The sequence below is a fragment of the Nothobranchius furzeri genome, chromosome 2 (assembly GCF_043380555.1).
Source record: "Nothobranchius furzeri strain GRZ-AD chromosome 2, NfurGRZ-RIMD1, whole genome shotgun sequence".
Classification (NCBI taxonomy): Eukaryota; Metazoa; Chordata; class Actinopteri; order Cyprinodontiformes; family Nothobranchiidae; genus Nothobranchius; species Nothobranchius furzeri.
In genome coordinates, this window is record NC_091742.1 from 26,710,660 (window position 1) to 26,729,355 (window position 18,696).

Here is an 18,696-nt window from a genome sequence, read left to right on the forward strand (position 1 = left end):
TTATTTTTTTATTTTATCGCAAACTAACCTGACCCACATGAATTACGGCTGTTACTAGTTTACAAATGTTAATGCTGTGTTCTATGCTCCAATTAGGCAAGATAAATATAACTTGCTACATGACAAAGCCTGAATATATCCCAAAACGAAAAGGTTTGTTTCAGTAAATATCTGCCCACAACCGCTCCAACAAAAGCGAGCTATAACAGAGTTCAAGGAATGTGGACTAGCGAGCTCTGGTAGTCTTGTGGTAAGATTGCCTAGCGTGTCTTTTGCTTTCCCCTCATCTGACGCTGGTTCGACTCTCGGTGGGCTCGGCAGCAATCAATTTAGCCAGCTGAAACATTCAATTTGTTTATATTTTAGTTGTAATGTTTATTTTCAGCAAAATATTTATGTCTCTAAAAGTTCTTTGAATTTGGTCGTTCCTAAACAGCATTATAGTTGAAACTGTGCTCACAAATGGACTCACACTGGCTAAATAAACGAATAAAAAAAAAAAAAAACATTAGTCATTATATTTTAAACTGTATACCAATAAATGGTTAAAAACATAGTACTGGCAAGTGTAGCTAGAAAAGAAGAAAAAAATCTGTGACGCCAGGAGGTAAACCTGCGCAATCCTACGTACAAATATGACTCCATAACCACTTTCCCACTACATCTGACAACAGGCAAGTGGCGTCACATTTAATTGTGCCATCCAGTGTGTTTATGTACATGGGATGTATGGTTTTTCGGCGGTGTCTCAGTAGAAGTCATTTCAGAAATAATTTGTCAGAAAATTCACAGAATATCCAGATTTGAGAACCAAGACCAGACCCACTTCGGGGGAGGAGACCAAATTGAAGCTGAGATGGGAGGAAAATGCGTGAATGAGGCCAAAAATGGCTTTGGTGTGTTTCTTATGAGGAAATGACAGTATGACACGATAAAAAGTTCCAAAAGTTAGATTTTTAATTATATGGAACCTTTACAAAAACTGTTCAGTTAACTTCTCAACTCCGTCCTCAATCTTGCATTTTAGATGATATTAGCTACAACACCCTCTTTGGTTCCAGAATGCTATCAAGTCTGACAACTGGAAGGAATTGGACTGACTCTGATGGAATGGGCGGGGCTGACTGGAATGGGCGGGGCTGACTCTGGTGCAGCTCCGCCTTTGTGGTTCTGCAGCGAGCACCACTTGAGTTAACCATTATTGTTTTGTTTTGTTTCCATTTTTTTATTTTTGTGTGCGTGTTTGTGTTCTCTTCTGTTTGTGGTGTGTCTCCTGTCTGTCGTCCTCTCTCTCAATACTCTGCCGGCGTCTAGCTTTGAGCTTCGTGTTATTATTTGGAACACTGATGACGTAGGGTTAGGGTTAGGGTTAGAGGACGACGCTTTCATGACAGGGGAGAAGATGTCTGACATCTATGTTAGGGGGTAAACACACGATTCCATCGCATGGCTCGTGGAAATTCCCTGCTTTCCTCCTTGTGAAGCCCTTCACCGTGACCCTTCTTGTTTAACTGTGCAGCACGCAAACCTGGATTGATGCCATCACCTCTGTCAGCACTCAGAAACCAGTGCAGCAGGGACCAAACCACATGAGCAAATTTAAGATTAAAACTGACCAACCCTATTATTTTTTTCATTTTGTGCAACAAAGACATTAACTTAACACGCGTGCACCAAAAACACAACACATTTAATATAAATGCTGCCAGCATCCACACAATGAGCGTAAGACTAACACATCTGATGGTCTTCACACACTCTCACACCACATCTCCAATATCTCACGCCAAAAAACAAAATCTATCTGACTTACATAGTGCAACGTTGCCATACACACGCCCCTACAACAACCGCCAGACTGGCTATTGGGCAATAGGGGTCATGCGCTTATTTCCTTCACCGGGTGCCTAGGGGACATTCTGAAGAGCACTGACAAAAGGTTTGGTAAAAAAGACACAATTAGTTTACAGTTTTGCACAACCTGGGGTGGTTTATTCCATCATGAATATGATCATATGTGATTTTCCGCACATACAGGCATGGACGTAATTTTGGGGGGGGACAGGGGGGACATGCCCCCCCCCCCCCACACACACACACACACACACACACTTTTTCCAAAGTCAAGTTTTGACCCCTGCGATTTTTACCATCCAAAAGCAATAATACTTTATATTAAATTGACACTGGTTGAGCTCTAGGACCAAGCGGAAAACAACCGTTTGTGTTGAAGCCTGTTTCCCATTAGAACATACTGTAAAGATACCCCACCCCCCCCACCCCACCCCACCCCCGTGTCCCCCCCACTTCTAAAGTGAAAATTACGTCCATGCATACAGGTGGAACTCGAACAATGAGATAAGGTGCAAAAGTTCATTTATTTTATTTATTCAACTGAAAAGATTAAACTAATATACGAGTTAGACTCATTACATGCAGAGCCAGATATTTCAAGTGCGTATTTGTTATAATTGTGATGATTATGGCTTACAGCTCGTGAAAAGCCCAAAAGATGTAAGTATTGTGAAAAGGTTCAATATTCTGGGCTCAAAGAGTCACACTCTAATCTAATTGATCCAAAACACCTGCAAGTGGTTTCTTAGCCTTTAGATGGTCCCACAGTCTAAGTTGAATCACTGAAATAAACGTACTTTAGCCCCATATTCTAATCTTTCTAGTTTCACTTGTATACATAAAAGAAAAAAACATCTCACTCGTAGATTTTTACTGACGTTGGTAGCCCTGTAAGTGCCTGACTACATTTATCTTCTAGTTTATTAGCATCACAACATGCAGAAATGGTTAAAATAGGCTTTCTCTGTTGCAAAGAGGGTGCAGTATTTAGTTTAGTGCTCTGAATAGACTTAATAATTAGTCTTAATTAAAAAATCTGTTTTAAGAGTTTAGATTTTCAACAAAGTCTTTAACCTCTTAACTGTATTTCAGAAGTTTTGAACTTTTAAAAAATACATATATTATTATTTTACATGTCGCATGGAGCATGACTGATGAGCTAACGGCTAGTCAGTGACCAATTAAGACCAACGAGTATTGCTGCAGTCCTAAAACAACTTTGATTTTCAAATGTTTAGTCATTCATGTGACGTTTCATCGAGCTTCACAATTTCTGTGACAATGATTTTACACATTTACATGGAGTCATCTGTTTATTCACAAAACAGCACACCCAGTGAATCCAGGGACTCAGGATGTGAATCTGACTGTGTTCTTCTGGAGACTAGAACTTTTGTAAGATGGCTGACTTTGGTCTATGCTGCACTTGGACTAGCGGTTAGCTCATCAGGCCCGTTAATTATGGGCTACAAATTATGGCCATCCAGAAATGGGTAGGGTATAACTCAGGGGTGTCAAATATGCGGCCCGCGGGCTGGATCCGGCCCGCAAGCGGGTTGAATCCGGCCCGCGAGATGGTTGTGTAAACTTTATTTTCATACTTTACAATGTGGAGTGAAAATAAACTTATCTTTAGCCCTTTTCAGACTGACATTCTGGAATATTTGCGGACAATTCAATCCGGTTTTTAACCGGAACTGTGTTTTCAGACACACCACTTTTGTACCGGAACTTGTCCTTTCGGCTGCGTTCACACAGCAGGGAAACGTTCCAGATGTCTGACGGCGGCGGGGGGTGGTGGGGGGAGAGAGAATCGGACTCATGTTAAGAAGAAGAAGAAGAAAATATCATTTCTATAGCGCCTCTCAAGATAAAAATCACGAGGCGCTTAAGCATAATTCTGCGCACACGAAGACTCATAAGAGACCTGGATGATGAAGCTCAATGGTTAAAGGAATCACTGAAGCGGTGTGAAGCGCTCCGTCGCGCGTCTAGACGGTACCGTAGGAGGCGAGCTGCCGTGGTTCGCCGCATGCTACAGCAGAGCTATCTAGGTGCGCACAGCGTCCCCCGGTCCCCTCCTCCTCCCCCTCCCCCTCCTCCTTGTCCGGAACTTTACCTCACCAGTCTGAAGCAGCCACCCTGTCCGTAACAAGTCCGGACCTGTTACTAGGGGCTTCGTCCGGATAAATTCCAGAACACGTTATCCGGATGTTTGTATTCAGACAGAAAGGCCTTACGGACAGATTCCGGAACATTTCCGTTTTTCATGGCCTGTCTGAAGGGGGCTTTAGTGAGCAAGCTTTCTCTGTAACGAGTATAAATAAAACAAAGCTGCGCTCAAGGCTCACACAAGAACTTAAATCACATCCTGAAGCTGGCCGCCACTCAGGATGTGACTTCTGATATTGATGTGCTGGTGAAAGCTAAAAGATGTAAAGTAAAATGAGTCAAATATACTTTAAGTGCTGCATGAAACTGATCTAGCCATGTGATCTGTAAGCTCTTTGAATCACCAAGGAATGTTTTTTTTTGTTGATTTTTTTCGTCGTCTCGTCTTCCTCCGCTTATCCGGGTCCGGGTCGCGGGGGCAGCATCCCAACTAGGGAGCTCCAGGCCGTCCTCTCCCCGGCCTTGTCCACCAGCTCCTCCGGCAGGACCCCAAGGCGTTCCCGGACCAGATTGGAGATGTAACCTCTCCAACGTGTCCTGGGTCGACCCGGGGGCCTTCTGCCGGCAGGACATGCCCGAAACACCTCCCCGGGGAGGCGTCCAGGAGGCATCCTGACCAGATGCCCAAAACACCTCAACTGGCTCCTTTCGATCCGGAGGAGCAGCGGTTCTACTCCGAGTCCCTCCCGAATGTCCGAGCTCCTCACCCTATCTCTAAGGCTGAGCCCGGCCACCCTACGAAGGAAACTCATTTCGGCCGCTTGTATCCGCGATCTCGTTCTTTCGGTCATTACCCAAAGCTCATGACCATAGGTGAGGATTGGGACGTAGATCGACCGGTAAATCGAGAGCCTGGCTTTCTGGCTCAGCTCCCTCTTCCCCACGACAGATCGGCTCAGCGTCCGCATCACTGCAGACGCCGAACCAATCCGCCTGTCGATCTCCCGATCCCTCCTACCCTCACTCGTGAACAAGACCCCGAGATACTTAAACTCCTCCACTTGAGGTAGGACCTCTCCCCCAACCCGGAGGTGGCAAGCCACCCTTTTCCGGTCGAGAACCATGGTCTCGGATTTGGAGGTGCTGATCCTCATCCCAGCCGCTTCACATTCGGCCGCGAACCTACCCAGCAAGAGCTGAAGGTCAGAGCTGGATGAAGCTAGGAGGACCACATCATCCGCAAAAAGCAGAGACGAGATTCTCCTGCCACCAAACCCGACACACTCCACACCACGGCTGCGTCTAGAAATTCTGTCCATAAAAGTGATGAACAGAACCGGTGACAAAGGGCAGCCCTGGCGGAGTCCAACCCTCACTGGGAACAGGTCCGACTTACTACCGGCTATGCGGACCAAACTCACGCTCCTCTGGTAAAGGGACTGAATGGCCCTTAACAGAAAGCCACCCACCCCATACTCCTGGAGCGTCCCCCACAGGGTGCCCCTGGGGACACGGTCATAAGCCTTCTCCAAATCCACAAAGCACATGTGGATTGGTTGGGCAAACTCCCATGCCCCCTCCATCACCCTTGCAAGGGTATAGAGCTGGTCCACAGTTCCACGGCCAGGACGAAAACCACATTGCTCCTCCTCTATCTGAGATTCAACTATCGATCGGACCCTCCTCTCCAGTACCTTGGAGTAGACCTTTCCAGGGAGGCTGAGGAGTGTGATCCCCCTATAGTTGGAACACACCCTCAGGTCACCCTTCTTAAAGATGGGGACCACCACCCCGGTCTGCCACTCCCTAGGAACTGCCCCCGATGACCACGCAATGTTGTAGAGACTTGTCAACCATGACAGCCCTACAACATCCATAGCCTTGAGATACCCAGGACGAATCTCATCCGCCCCCGGGGCTCCGCCGCTGTGTAGTTGTTTGACTACCTCAGCAACTTCTGCCCCCGAGATCGGACAGTCCATCCCCAGGCCTCCCAGCTCTGGTTCCTCCTCGGAATGCGCATTGGTGGGATTGAGGAGCTCCTCAAAGTATTCCTTCCACCGTCCGACTATAGCCTCAGTTGACGTCAGCAGCTCCCCATCCCCACTGTAAACAGTGTGAGCGAGTTGCTGCCTTCCTCTCCTGAGGCGCCGGACAGTTTGCCAGAACCTCTTTGGAGCCGATCGATAGTCTTTCTCCATGGCCTCACCAAACTCCTCCCACGCCCGAGATTTTGCCTCGGCAACTGCCACTGCTGCACCCCGCTTGGCTATCCGGTACCTGTCTGCTGCCTCCGGAGACCCACTGACCAGCCACGCCCTGTAGGCCTCCTTCTTCAGCTTGACGGCTCCCCGAACCTCTGGTGTCCACCAGCGGGTACGGGGGTTGCCACCACGACTGGCACCGGCCACCTTACGACCACAGCTAGCAACAGCCGCCTCGACAATCGCAGAGTGGAACAAGGCCCACTCGGACTCAATGTCCCCCACTGCTCTCGGGACGTGGTCAAAGCTCTGCCAGAGGTGGGAGTTGAAGACCATCTTGACAGGTTCTTCTGCCAGGCGTTCCCAGCATACCCTCACTATGCGTTTGGGTCTGCCAGGTCTACGCGGCATGTTCCCTTGCCATCTGATCCAACTCACCACCAGGTGGTGATCAGTTGACAGCTCCGCCCCTCTCTTCACTCTGGTGTCCAAAACATACGGCCGCAGGTCAGATGATACGACTACAAAATCTATCATCGACCTGTGACCTAGGCTGCCCTGGTACCAAGTGTACCGGTGGGCATCCTTATGTTCGAACATGGTGTTCGTTATGGCCAAACTGCGGCTTGCACAGAAGTCCAATAACAAAACACCGCTCGAGTTCAGATTAGGTGGGCCGTTCCTCCCAATCACACCCCTCCAGGTCAAGCTGTCATTGCCCACGTGAGCATTGAAGTCCCCCAGCAGGACAATGGAGTCCCCTGATGGAGCACTATCTAGCACTCGTCCCAGGGACTCCAAAAAGGGTGGGTACTCTGAACTGATATTTGGCCCATAAGCACAAACAACAGTCAGGACCCGTTCCCCGACCCGAAGGCGCAAGGAAGCTACCCTCTTGTCCCCCGGGGTAAACCCCAACACACAGGCAGAGAGTCTCGGGGCTAACAAAAAGCCAACCCCGAGACTCTCTGCCTGTGTTTTTTTTTTTTTTCCAAATTTTCAAGTACACTTCAGGTGTTGTACTTGTACTACACTGTCCTCAGGCTCCAGCCTTGTTTTATATTGATTGTATTAAAACAAAGAAAACAATCTGAAGTTGTTTTTAATTTACCGGTCCGGCCCCCTTGGGACTAGATTTCCCTCAATGTGGCCCCTGAGCTAAAGTGAGTTTGACACCCCTGGTATAACTATTTATAACTTTTGCACATAAACAAAAATATCTTTGCTGAAGATCTGAAGTTCAGAGTGCGTCTGTCAGAGGTCAGACGCGTTCCAGCGGAACCACGGCTCACGGGTGCACAAGTGAGCACATCAGGGCTGGGCAGAAGTTTAAATAGCGGCAATAACAAGCTGCATGAACCATAAACGCTGCAAGTTGTGAAGCGCGTTCCATCCGCGAGCCGCATCACCAAGCGGAAAGTGAATGCATAAACCAAGCTCCATGGAGCTGTGCCGCGCGCGCGCGCACACACACACACACACACAGAGAGAGAGAGAGAGAGAGAGAGAGAGAGAGAGAGAGAGAGAGAGAGAGAGAGAGAGAGAGAGAGAGAGAGAGAGAGAGAGAGAGAGAGAGAGAGAGAGAGAGAGAGAGAGAGAGAGAGAGAGAGAGAGAGAGAGAGAGAGAGAGAGAGAGAGAGAGAGAGAGAGAGAGAGAGAGAGAGAGAGAGAGAGAGAGAGAGAGAGAGAGAGAGAGAGAGAGAGAGAGAGAGAGAGAGAGAGAGAGAGAGAGAGAGAGAGAGAGAGAGAGAGAGAGAGAGAGAGAGAGAGAGAGAGAGAGAGAGAGAGAGAGAGAGAGAGAGAGAGAGAGAGAGAGAGAGAGAGAGAGAGAGGAAGCGCGCACGGAGCGCTTACAAGTTTAATTTATCCAGACACAGAAAATACGGCGCAAACTCCGGCGCGCCGTCAGACTGAAGGCAGAAATGAGCTCTGCCTCCACTGTGATAAAAACTTTTAAGAGATTTTATAACAACATTTTTCATTCAAGGCCAAATTAAGATATTAGCTTCTATTTTGGGATGACGTATTAAAGTCGGGTCCGCTCCAGCCAGTGACTCCGAACCTGAACTCATGTTACTGCAGCATTTGTTGTTCCAGTCCGCGTGGCAGCGGATCGCAGATTCAGCCACACCATAAAACAGCAATAAGTCGGTCTGAGGTAAAAGTGAACATCATGGCTTTTCCATATTTTCTCCTATAGACATTTGTTTACGCACAAGTAGGTGATCAGCTCAGGTTTACGCAGAGCAGAAGGAAGGAGAGCGCTCTGGCCGCACAGGTTAAACGTTCCTACTTTACTATGTATATATTTTCCTGGCTAGTGAGCAAGATGGCGCCTGTGTTCGGCCATGCCACTGCTCGACTCCTATTTTTGATTGTGTTCACAATATACGCGGTCATTTCAGCCCAATTTTCATGTGGCTTTGTTTCTGCTGTACGGAGTTACGATCGTGGTTCTCTTCTTTGTATAAAAGAGTCTATGGAGTTCCTCTTTTATGAACAGCGCAAGTTCCAACAAACATTTCCGCCTCCGTTCGTTTGTTCACCCGACTCACCTGAGTACCAGCTGGTGTGCCGCGCCCCAGGCAGAAAGAGGAGATCGAGGAAGCGGGGATGCAGGTCTGGTGTTCAAGTCAAGCAGAGGCTGGCTTCTTTGGGAGTCGCAGCTCCGGATCGCCCGTCCAGGTGTTTGCGGAGGATCCCTTGTGTCGAGCGGCGCTGTGGCGGCGGGACGCTCCCCCCGTCATCCTTCCGGATCGTCGCGCCTGGTGTCCTGCACCCGGTGCGGAGTTGGTTTTCTGACTTGGATGTGCTGTTACCTTGCAGCCCTGTGTTTACACCGGTGGATCAGCTGATGCTTTCCCGGGTACGCTGGAGATCACGTGATCGCGTCTCCTGCTTACGACCGATCCTGCTGAATTCAGCTCCTAAGCCTTTGACAGCTCTCTCCTGCCGGTTTGGCCTGTTTAATGCTCGCTCTATTGCGAATAAATCATTCTCTTTGAATGAACTTTTCTCCAGTCAAACTCTGGATTTTATGTTTTTTACTGAGACATGGCAGAGAGAAGGTGAATATATTCATCTCAACGAACGCTGCCCTGCTGGCTGCGCTGTTTTTGGGATGCCCCGCCCCTCCCGCCGCGGAGGAGGTCTTGCAGTTGTTTTTAAGGAGACTTTTATCTGCAAAGTGTTAAACACTCAAGCTTTTACTTCTTTTGAATCACAGACAATCAAGATTGGTTCATCTATTCCATTTTACTGTGTGCTGATTTATCGCCCACCTGGACCAGCCACAGCTTTTCTTAAGGATTTTAGTGATTTTTTATCTTCTATCATAAAGCTGGAAAATGATTTAATTCTGGGAGATTTTAATATTCATATTGATGACAGCACTTCTGGCCCAGCAGTGGAACTTTTAACAATGACTGAATCTTTCAATTTTGAGCAGCATGTCTCTGGCCCCACCCATCAAAAAGGCCATACTCTAGACCTTGTGTTTTCCCTTGATCTGAATATTTCCAATCTTTGTGTGAAGGATGTCCACATGAGTGACCATAGCTGTGTTTTATTTGATTTACACTTTAATCTTGAGTCTACGCCTTCTGTGGTCATCCCACAAAGGCGCATTATTTCAGAGAATACAGCAGCTAGATTCATTGAGATGTTTGACTCCAATTTGTTTTTGGAATCTCAGGATGTGGACAGCCTTATTCACAGCCTAAATAGTCGCTGTAAATCCATTTTGGATGTGGTTGCTCCTTTTAAATCTAACAGGGTAACTCGGAAACCATTTTCTCCTTGGATAAATGACAGCATTCAGAACTTTAAAAGACTGTGCAGGAAAACGGAACGCCTGTGGAAGTCCACTAAACTCGAGGTCCATAGGCTGTACCTTAAGGACCTTATGCTTTCTCTAAATGAGCTGATAAAAAAATCCAGGTCTGAATACTTCCGCAAACTGATTATCCAAAACAAGAAAAAACCACAAGTTTTATTTGACACTATTAGCTCTATTGTGGCTCCTGCTGCGCCTCTTACACCTGTTTTCAACAAAGCAGATGCAAACAAATTCCTTAATTACTTTGTTGATAAAATTCAAAATATCAAAGACAAACTCCCATCTTTTCAGTCATGTAATGATGATATTGATGAACTCCCTGCGCACGCGTGGTCCTCTTTCTCACCTGTAACACAGGATGATATTTTAGCTTTGGTAACCACAATGAAGCCATCTTTTTGCCTGGCTGATGTCTTACCTTGTAAACTCCTTTCAAAAGTATTTGATGCCATTGGTCCCTGGGTTACCAGAATGTTTAACCTGTCCCTTTCTTCTGGCGTTTTCCCTAGCTGTTTTAAACATGCTTTTGTGGAACCCCTACTCAAAAAATCTAATCTGGATCCAACAGATCCTAAAAATTTTAGACCGATATCAAAACTCCCTTTCCTGTCCAAAGTCTTAGAGAAAGTGGTATCTGAACAACTGGTTTCCTTCTTACAGGATCGCAATATCTTTGACAGGTTTCAGTCCGGTTTCCGTAAGCACCACTCTACGGAAACTGCGCTGCTTAAAGTGTCCAATGACATCTTGATGTCCGCAGACTCTGGGAAATGCACGGTCCTAGTTTTACTAGACCTTTCGTCCGCATTCGACACGGTTAACCATGAGATCTTGCTGAGTAGGCTCCGCGAGTTGGTTGGGTTGTCAGGTTCTGTCCTGGCGTGGTTTACATCCTATTTATCCGGGAGAAGCCTAAGTGTCTCAGTCAACCAGATCCTGTCTGACCCAACTGATCTACGGTGTGGAGTACCCCAGGGCTCAGTTTTGGGCCCGATTTTGTTCTTGTTGTACATCCTTCCTTTAGGAAACCTAATCCAGGAGTTTGCCGATGATGTTTCCTATCATCTCTTTGCTGATGATCTTCAGCTGTATTGTTCTTTCAAGCCTTCTGACGTTAAAAAATTGCATTCTTTATTATCATGTTTTGAGCGAATCAAACAGTGGCTCGGTGCAAATGCCTTACGGCTGAACTCACACAAAACTGAAGTACTGGTGATTGCCCCCGATGATGCTGCTCCAGGGATTCACCAGCAGTTAGGTGATCTGAGCTTGTCTGTAAAACCTACCCTTAGAAACCTTGGAGTTTTCTTTGACAAGGGAATGTCTCTTGAACATCACGCAAAGCAGTTAACTAGAAACTGTTTTTACCACTTGAGACAAATTTCTAAACTCAGAACAATGGTGTCTAAAGCTGATCTTGAGTTGATTATTCACGCGTTTACATCATCCCGTTTAGACTACTGTAATAGTTTATTTTCTTGTCTAAACAAAAAAGAGCTGTCCCGCTTACAACAAGTCCAGAATTGTGCAGCTAGAATTCTGACCCGTGACAACAGAAGGGCCCACATTACCCCCATTTTAAAAGCTCTTCATTGGCTTCCTATCACATTTCGCATAAATTTTAAAATTCTTGTGCTGACTTTCAGAGCGCTGCATGGTCTGTTTCCATTGTATGTTCGAGACATGCTCTGCCCTTACACGCCTTCTCGCAGGCTGAGATCTATGGATCAAAACCTTTTAATGGTCCCACGTACTCAGTTCAGGACACGAGGAGATCGCTCATTCCAGGCCGTCGCTCCTAGGCTCTGGAATGAGCTACCTCTGTCTTTACGCTCAATCGACTCAGTTGATGTTTTTAAGAGCAATCTTAAAACCCATTTGTTTCTCCAGGCATTTTAAACTTAGTCTCATTCAGATTGGTTTTATTTGACACTGTATATTGTGGCTGTATTTTACTGTATTTATATGTTGTTGCCTTTTAACTTGTGAAGCACTTTGTGACCTTTTTGTCTGTGAGAGGTGCTATAGAAATAAAGTTACTTACTTACTTACTTACTACTATATATATATATGTATAGCCATGCCCTGATGTGGGGGCTGGGGGGTGCGTCGACATGGTCGGGACATAGAAGGGGGTGCGCGGCTAAATAAGTTTGGGAACCACTGCATTAGAAGATAGTAAACTCTGGGCAGCAATAGTATCTATGCAGGCTGCAGCGATGAGACCATGACTGATTGGTTTTATGAAGCACAAAGTGTGTAAAGAAAACTTATTGTACACCAAATGTTCAGATTCTTACAGCTGTCTCCACTTTCTGATCCAAACCTCTCATCAATAACTGAGACATCAGAATACATTCGAACCTTCTGTGAGCTTATATTTAGTATTCATGTTCCTGGGTGATGAAATTAAAGTTACAGGTTGAAAGTGGAATTACAAGTGATGTAAACCACCCTACTGCAGCCTGCTATTGACCCTTTGCACGTGACGTCACGCCACTCTTGTGACCGCCCCCTTCGCCGTGACGGACGGCAAAAAGACCATTTACACCCGTAGAAACTCCAGTGAAGCTAGTCAAAACAAGCCAGTTTGTAGCCTTTTATGGCTTTTATTTAGTTGATGTGACAGTAAAATGGTTTTAGCTTGCTGCGTGGTCGGCTGCACTAACAGACGAGGATGTAAACTCAACTCGTTTTTTTCTTTTTAATAACTCTGATGGAGACTGAGGACGGAGGTGAACTGCAGCGATCTATCAAGCGGACTAGCAGGCCTCAGATTTGCAGCTAGCATGTTTTTAGCGGGTAAGATTAACGTTCATTTATTTCACGAGGAAGACAGGGACAGGGATAAATGTGATGTGTTTATACTGGTTATTGATAATCCTGATGGATGGGTATTTCACCACGGAGGCTGCGCTCCGTCCACTGTAGTGTAAAGCGAGACAATTATTAACAATATTAAAGCTCCGATGTATGGTTACGTGTGTTAAAATGACGTTATTTATTTATATGAGCGTCGGCGTTCAGAGATCTTCTCATTCCGGTGTGAGAGCAGCAGCTGAAGCCGGTAACACCACCAGCAACAGAAGCTGGTAGGGATCCGGACTTTTTATCAATCAGCTTTGGCGTAAAGTGAAATGTTTATAACATAGTTATAAATCCAGAGGGGTGAATTTAGGCAAAGTCAGCAACATGTTTACATCGGTGAACAGCTGCAGAGAGAACGTAAGCTAACGCGTGTTAGCACACCGCTAGATGCGCTACTCCTTCTGATAACTGAACTGGGCATGAACTAGTTGAAGGAATGCTGGAGGAGTTTTGTTTTTGTTTTGATCGCAAAAACAATTTCAGGCTCTACTTTTCCCTTTTAGTACTCGTGTCGCTCACTGTTTACATGCTTTTGCCGTCCAGCGTTGTGGACCCACGTGATTAGGTGACGTCGGTGCAAAGGGTCAATAGCCAGCTGCTCCCGCACTGCAAAAAGAACAGAAATTCCTTGATAGGATGGTGAACGCCATCCACAACAACGTGTAAAATAGCCCACACTGAATTAATTAGTCATTTGACAAGTAAATACTATTAAATGCATGAGCTAAAATAACAGAGAAATGTCTTCCTGTGTTGAGGTGTGTTTACAGATTTAGCATTTTTCTAGCATAGAATAGAATTTGTTTCATATTTTTAAAATATTAACTATTGTAACTTATCCTCATTGTGCATTAATTTAACTTGGCTGAGTGTAAAGCACAACTTTATCATATGCAATGTAAAAAACTTATAAAACATAAAGCCACAGATCACCATTGTGAACAAATACCGTCATATACAAGCTAAAAAACGATAAACAGCTAACATAAATAAATTAAATTCTACACCATGATATTTTTATGTTCTGTGGGCAAAAATGACATCACTGTCTTTACAACAGTTCTGCACTTGTAGAAATATCTGGTGTTTCAGGAATACTTCTCATTTGCTGCACTGGTTCATCATTTTGACAAGCAGTGCATTCTTTGTGAGAAGTAAATGCATACAGAAGCGGATTCAGGCAACTGTTCATGAATGTAACTGCTGCGACGACGCTCCATGTGTCTGTATAGAACTTCTTAAGACTCTCGTTTTTTAGACAAATGGCTGCCACACCAACTACATTAATAGTGAGGTATGGAACCCACGGGACAAATAAGCTCACGATGCTGCTGCTAACTAGTCGGGTCGTTTGGGGATTGTTGAAAAAAGTAGACCGGTTCTCAGTCGTCTTAAGTCGAAGGTATGAAAAAGGCCACAAGATAAAAAGAGACAAATCCAAAAACGGTTTCTATCGTCAGAGAGGCCAACCACTGGACTTTAGAAGAATACTGAGCTCGGCAGTCTGGCCAACGTTGATCCGTCACCACCTGTTGAACCACCAAGGCAGGGGTGGATAGGATAAAAGCCAACAGCCACAGCAGAATCAGCACACGTCTTTGCACTTGATGGAACCTCTGACGATGGACCGCTATCAGGTAGCGCTGAATACTTAATCCAGTCACAGTCATCAGTCTGCCATAGCAGTGGCGTGTCCAGATCTTTTAAAATGGGGTGGCCCAGGTGAGGCACAACTTTGTGCATGGGTGGCACCAATGGTTATGCTTTTTTTTGTTTCACCCCCAAGCCTTTTGTGGACAATAAAAAGCCCATTTAAAGATAAATTAGTGTGGTGGCACCTGGGGTGGCCAATTAGATTCCAAGGGTGGCATGTGCTACCCCAGGCCACCCCCTGGACACGCCCCTGTGCCATAAATGGTGACGTACACCACAAATGCTAAAAGCTTGCAGGCAGCCAGACTTAAAGTCCAGCTGTAGAGAAAAGACTCAATCCATATCGGAAGGGCCACCAGGCAGAGCAGGTCAGAGACGGCCAGATTCATTAGCAAACTTTGGCTCGGACTGGAAAGATACTGCCAGTTAGGTCTGAGGACGATTACAGCAACGTTTCCAGGAACTCCAAGAAGGACGAAGAGGGAGCACATCACAGCAGGAACCAGCCGACCTGAGTACCAGTTAGGATGAGGAAGAGGAAGAGATGTTGTATGTCCCCATAGCGGAATTAGGTTGATCCATGTTGTGTCTTGCTGGTGGAGTTGTGCACTGGGCATCTAATAGAGATGAACAGGAATTCACTCACAGAAGCAGAAGTGTCACTTCATTGCAGTCAAAAAGCTACTTCAGAAAAAGGAAAAGGGTTGGAATGAAGGCAACTGGACTTTTTTGGTTCCTTGATGATGTTTCGCTTCTCATCCGAAGAGCTGTGTCAATTCTGACTGAAATATGGGAGGGTCAAGTTCATAAGCTGATCCTGTTGGACATTTAAATGGGAAACACCTACATTAATCAGAGGAAGGCTCAGGTTTCACCTTTCCAGCACCTGCAATGTTGCTCAGAACAGTTTCAGTCTAGGTCACACCCTTCTGAACTTATCAATACAATGGTTCCCACACAATAGAGGCTAACAACTCCCAACCACTCCTCAGGGGAAGGGAGGAGGGGTATTCACACACAGTCAGTTTATAAGCTTGACCCTCTCATTTTCCAGTCAGAATTGACTAAGCTCCTTGGATGAGAAGCAACACTTCTTCAAAAACCCAAAGTCGTTCAGTTGTTTTTGTTTGAACCCCTTTGCGTTACCACGACCTGGATGACTGAGAACCTTCGCTAGCACATTCAGAGAAAGGAAATACTGACACAGATGCAAAGGAACTGAGATATTGCTGGTGAAGGTACTCAGAGTAGCCTGTCTGGCACCAACAACCATGTTTAAAGTCACTTAAATCACCTTTCTTCCCCAATTCTCAAGCTCGGTTTGAACTGCAGCGAACCGTCTTAACAATGCCAACATGCCTAAATGCACTGAGTTGCCACCACGTGATTGGCTGACTGGTAATTTGCACTAACAAGCAGTTGGACAGGTGGCCATAAAGAAGTGGCCAGTGAATCACTCGTATTGGAAGAAAGGCATGCTCAGATGTTTTATGCACACGTGATTTACATACATGCATACATTTCTATACTAGAATATAAGCTTTATATTAAAAAAGAAAACAGAACAAAGACAAGTGATCAACCACAAAAATACACTTTGCATCATTGTGTTTATCTTTTATTGTTTCTACTGTGGACTCACATGCAGGTAGGGAGGAAGGACGTTGCCATCCATTGTAACAAAAATAAATCACAAAAAGAACAAAACAGCCTTCATATGAATTCCAAAAAGAACATTACTTATCCACATTCATTTTATTTTACGTGTCACACTCGTTTTATTTTTCTTTCGACAGCTAATACCACTTAATGCCACGATGGATTAGGATACAGTCACTTCTGAAAGTAAGCAACACGGAGAAACATCCAGTGTACACTTGAGTGTTTTACAGTAAAAGTCACAGGGACTTCAGGGCAGCATGTGGGCAAATGCACCAACTGCTGCTGCATCAGAAATGATCCAAAAAGAACGGAGACCCCATCATGAATACGCACACGCTTATTTCAATGTCCCGCACATCAGTGCCTCGTGTGTTGCCACTGAGACAGAAGCTCGCCGAGAGCATTCAAATGCATCCCAGGCTGACCTGTGTTGCATGCTATAATGCAGTATCACTTTTTCACCAGCAAGGGGCGCAATATAACACATTCTGGGCAACATTTTTATTTAATACCACCCCTTATTACAGAGAAGTTACGTACAAGGAACATGGGGGAATTTATGTTTCTTATCATTTAAAGTTACTAAAATATATGTGGTTCTTTTAAAATAAAGATCACTGAAAATATGTATAATCTATCATTTATAATAGTCTAAAATGCATATGTCAATTTGAACACAGTTCACAAATTTCAGAAAATTTCAGAAAATTCAAAAATAAAATAAAAAGTAAAGATTTTGCTGAACACTGATCGATGTGTTCAATTCTAAGTCCAGGTTAACAGTGCAAGTTCAGATATGGTGTGTTATGATCTATCGTTGTCCAAAAGTTAGAAGTGGCAGACGGGAGGATGGATGACCAAGCAAATATGGGCACAACCAAGTTTTTAATAACATTTAAACACAGTTGGGTATTAGGGGCAGAGGGGTGGAAGTAGGGGTTAGTGAGTGGGGTTACATTGAACACAGTCCACGTTTAATAACACAGTCCTCGTCTGGGAGATCAGCAAAGAAACCAACATTTATCCACCATTTCCAAGTCAGCTGACATGCTGAATGAACCTAAATACACATTAATTATTTTTTTTGTTCAGTTTTTTTATTGTATATTAAGTAAATGTTAACACTGAAATACACACCCACCCACACACACTTAAACATAAATCTGTTTTTCTGCATCTAGGGTCATATTCACAGCTGTGCTACAACATTAGATGAGGAAGGTAGGGGTGGTTTCAGGGGTTGAGGCTAGTAAGAAGTTGGAGGACAAAGATCAAGTGATGATGGCTGGCTGAGGAGCCGGGGGGAGCAATAGTGCAGACATCCATATCCACAGAGCTTCAGACACAAAGACAGACCTATGGAGAAGGGAGCAGAGAAAAGTGATGCAAGAAAATATCAATACCTTGAAATATAGCAATATTTCTTGTGATACTCAATACAATTTTATATGCAAACATCTACTGCAGGCCTATTCAATTACTTTCCCTACTGGGCCAGATTTCAAAATCGTGGATCAGCTTTGGGCCGGATACCCAAATCTTTATTATATGTTTTACGGACAATGTTTAAATATTAAATTTTAATATTTTGACTGATATTACCTCCACCACTAATACGACAAAAAAAAAAAGCAATTCACAATGTCTTTTATTGCTTTAATGATCTGTATTAATTTACCAGCTGCAGAGCTGGTAATACAAACATTTGTTTTATTAACCTCCAATAACTCAGTCGCAGCTACTAAATAAACATTTACAATAACCATAGCTCGACCGTTATTCTTGCAACTTTAGTGCGAGAGGTGGCACTTTTTGTTTTGAACAAGAAATGGAATATTTGGCTCATAGGAGCTGAGTGCAATGCGCAGACAGTAGTGCAGAAAGGATTCAGTGAGAGAGGAGCGCAGGTTTGTTTTGATTGCATTCATATGGGAAAAGCTGGATTCACAAATATAGGTGGATCCAAACATACTGAGGTACATTCTTGAGGTTTGGGAACTGATGGGCATTGATCTGACTCCAAAACTTAGCGGGGCCATTTGTGCGCAGCTCTTGTGGCATCGTAAGTGATGACTGCATGTCCACCAACTCCAGCAGGAACTGTCCCTCATCGATAGAAGAGACCACTTTCTCAGCTTTGATGGACAACGTTTCCTCAGCGATGGCAGCAAATGGATCTTTCGTCAATTGCATCGCCTTTGTAGGAAGTGACAGATCCTCCAGGCGACTGGTGAAGTTGCCCTTCAGTCATTTCTGCCGTGACTTTCGGAGGAGAGGTGGCTTCACGGAGTGTGGGAAAATGTAGCATTCTTTCACCAGTCAAAGTCAGTTGCGAACATGTTTAGTTTTGTCTGAAAGGCGCTTGTTTGCTCTGCAAGCTGGGCTGGGTCATTGCTGGGTCACAGCTAACATAGACATGAATATGTAGAAGCCACACTATGGCAGCTCCAATAGACAGCACCAGTCCACGTCTACGTATATATGTCCCTGATTGCTAAAATGGTG

General features: G+C 45.0%; 1 protein-coding gene, 1 long non-coding RNA gene and 1 pseudogene across 2 annotated transcripts in view; 1 reads left to right on the top strand and 2 right to left on the bottom strand.

Moving 5' to 3' along the window:
• The window catches only part of LOC139063479 (uncharacterized), a 42,590-nt gene that overhangs the window by 4,342 nt on the left and 19,552 nt on the right, over positions 1-18,696 (top strand). The window lies entirely within an intron of this gene.
• Positions 12,445-15,111, bottom strand: LOC129165353 (type-1 angiotensin II receptor A-like; annotated as a pseudogene).
• snap91b (synaptosome associated protein 91b) overlaps positions 16,132-18,696 on the bottom strand; it is a 38,236-nt gene continuing 35,671 nt past the window's right edge. The window contains exon 25 of the mRNA XM_070545370.1: positions 16,132-17,547. The gene's annotated coding sequence lies outside the window, so the exon portion shown is untranslated. The remainder of the gene's footprint in view (positions 17,548-18,696) is intronic.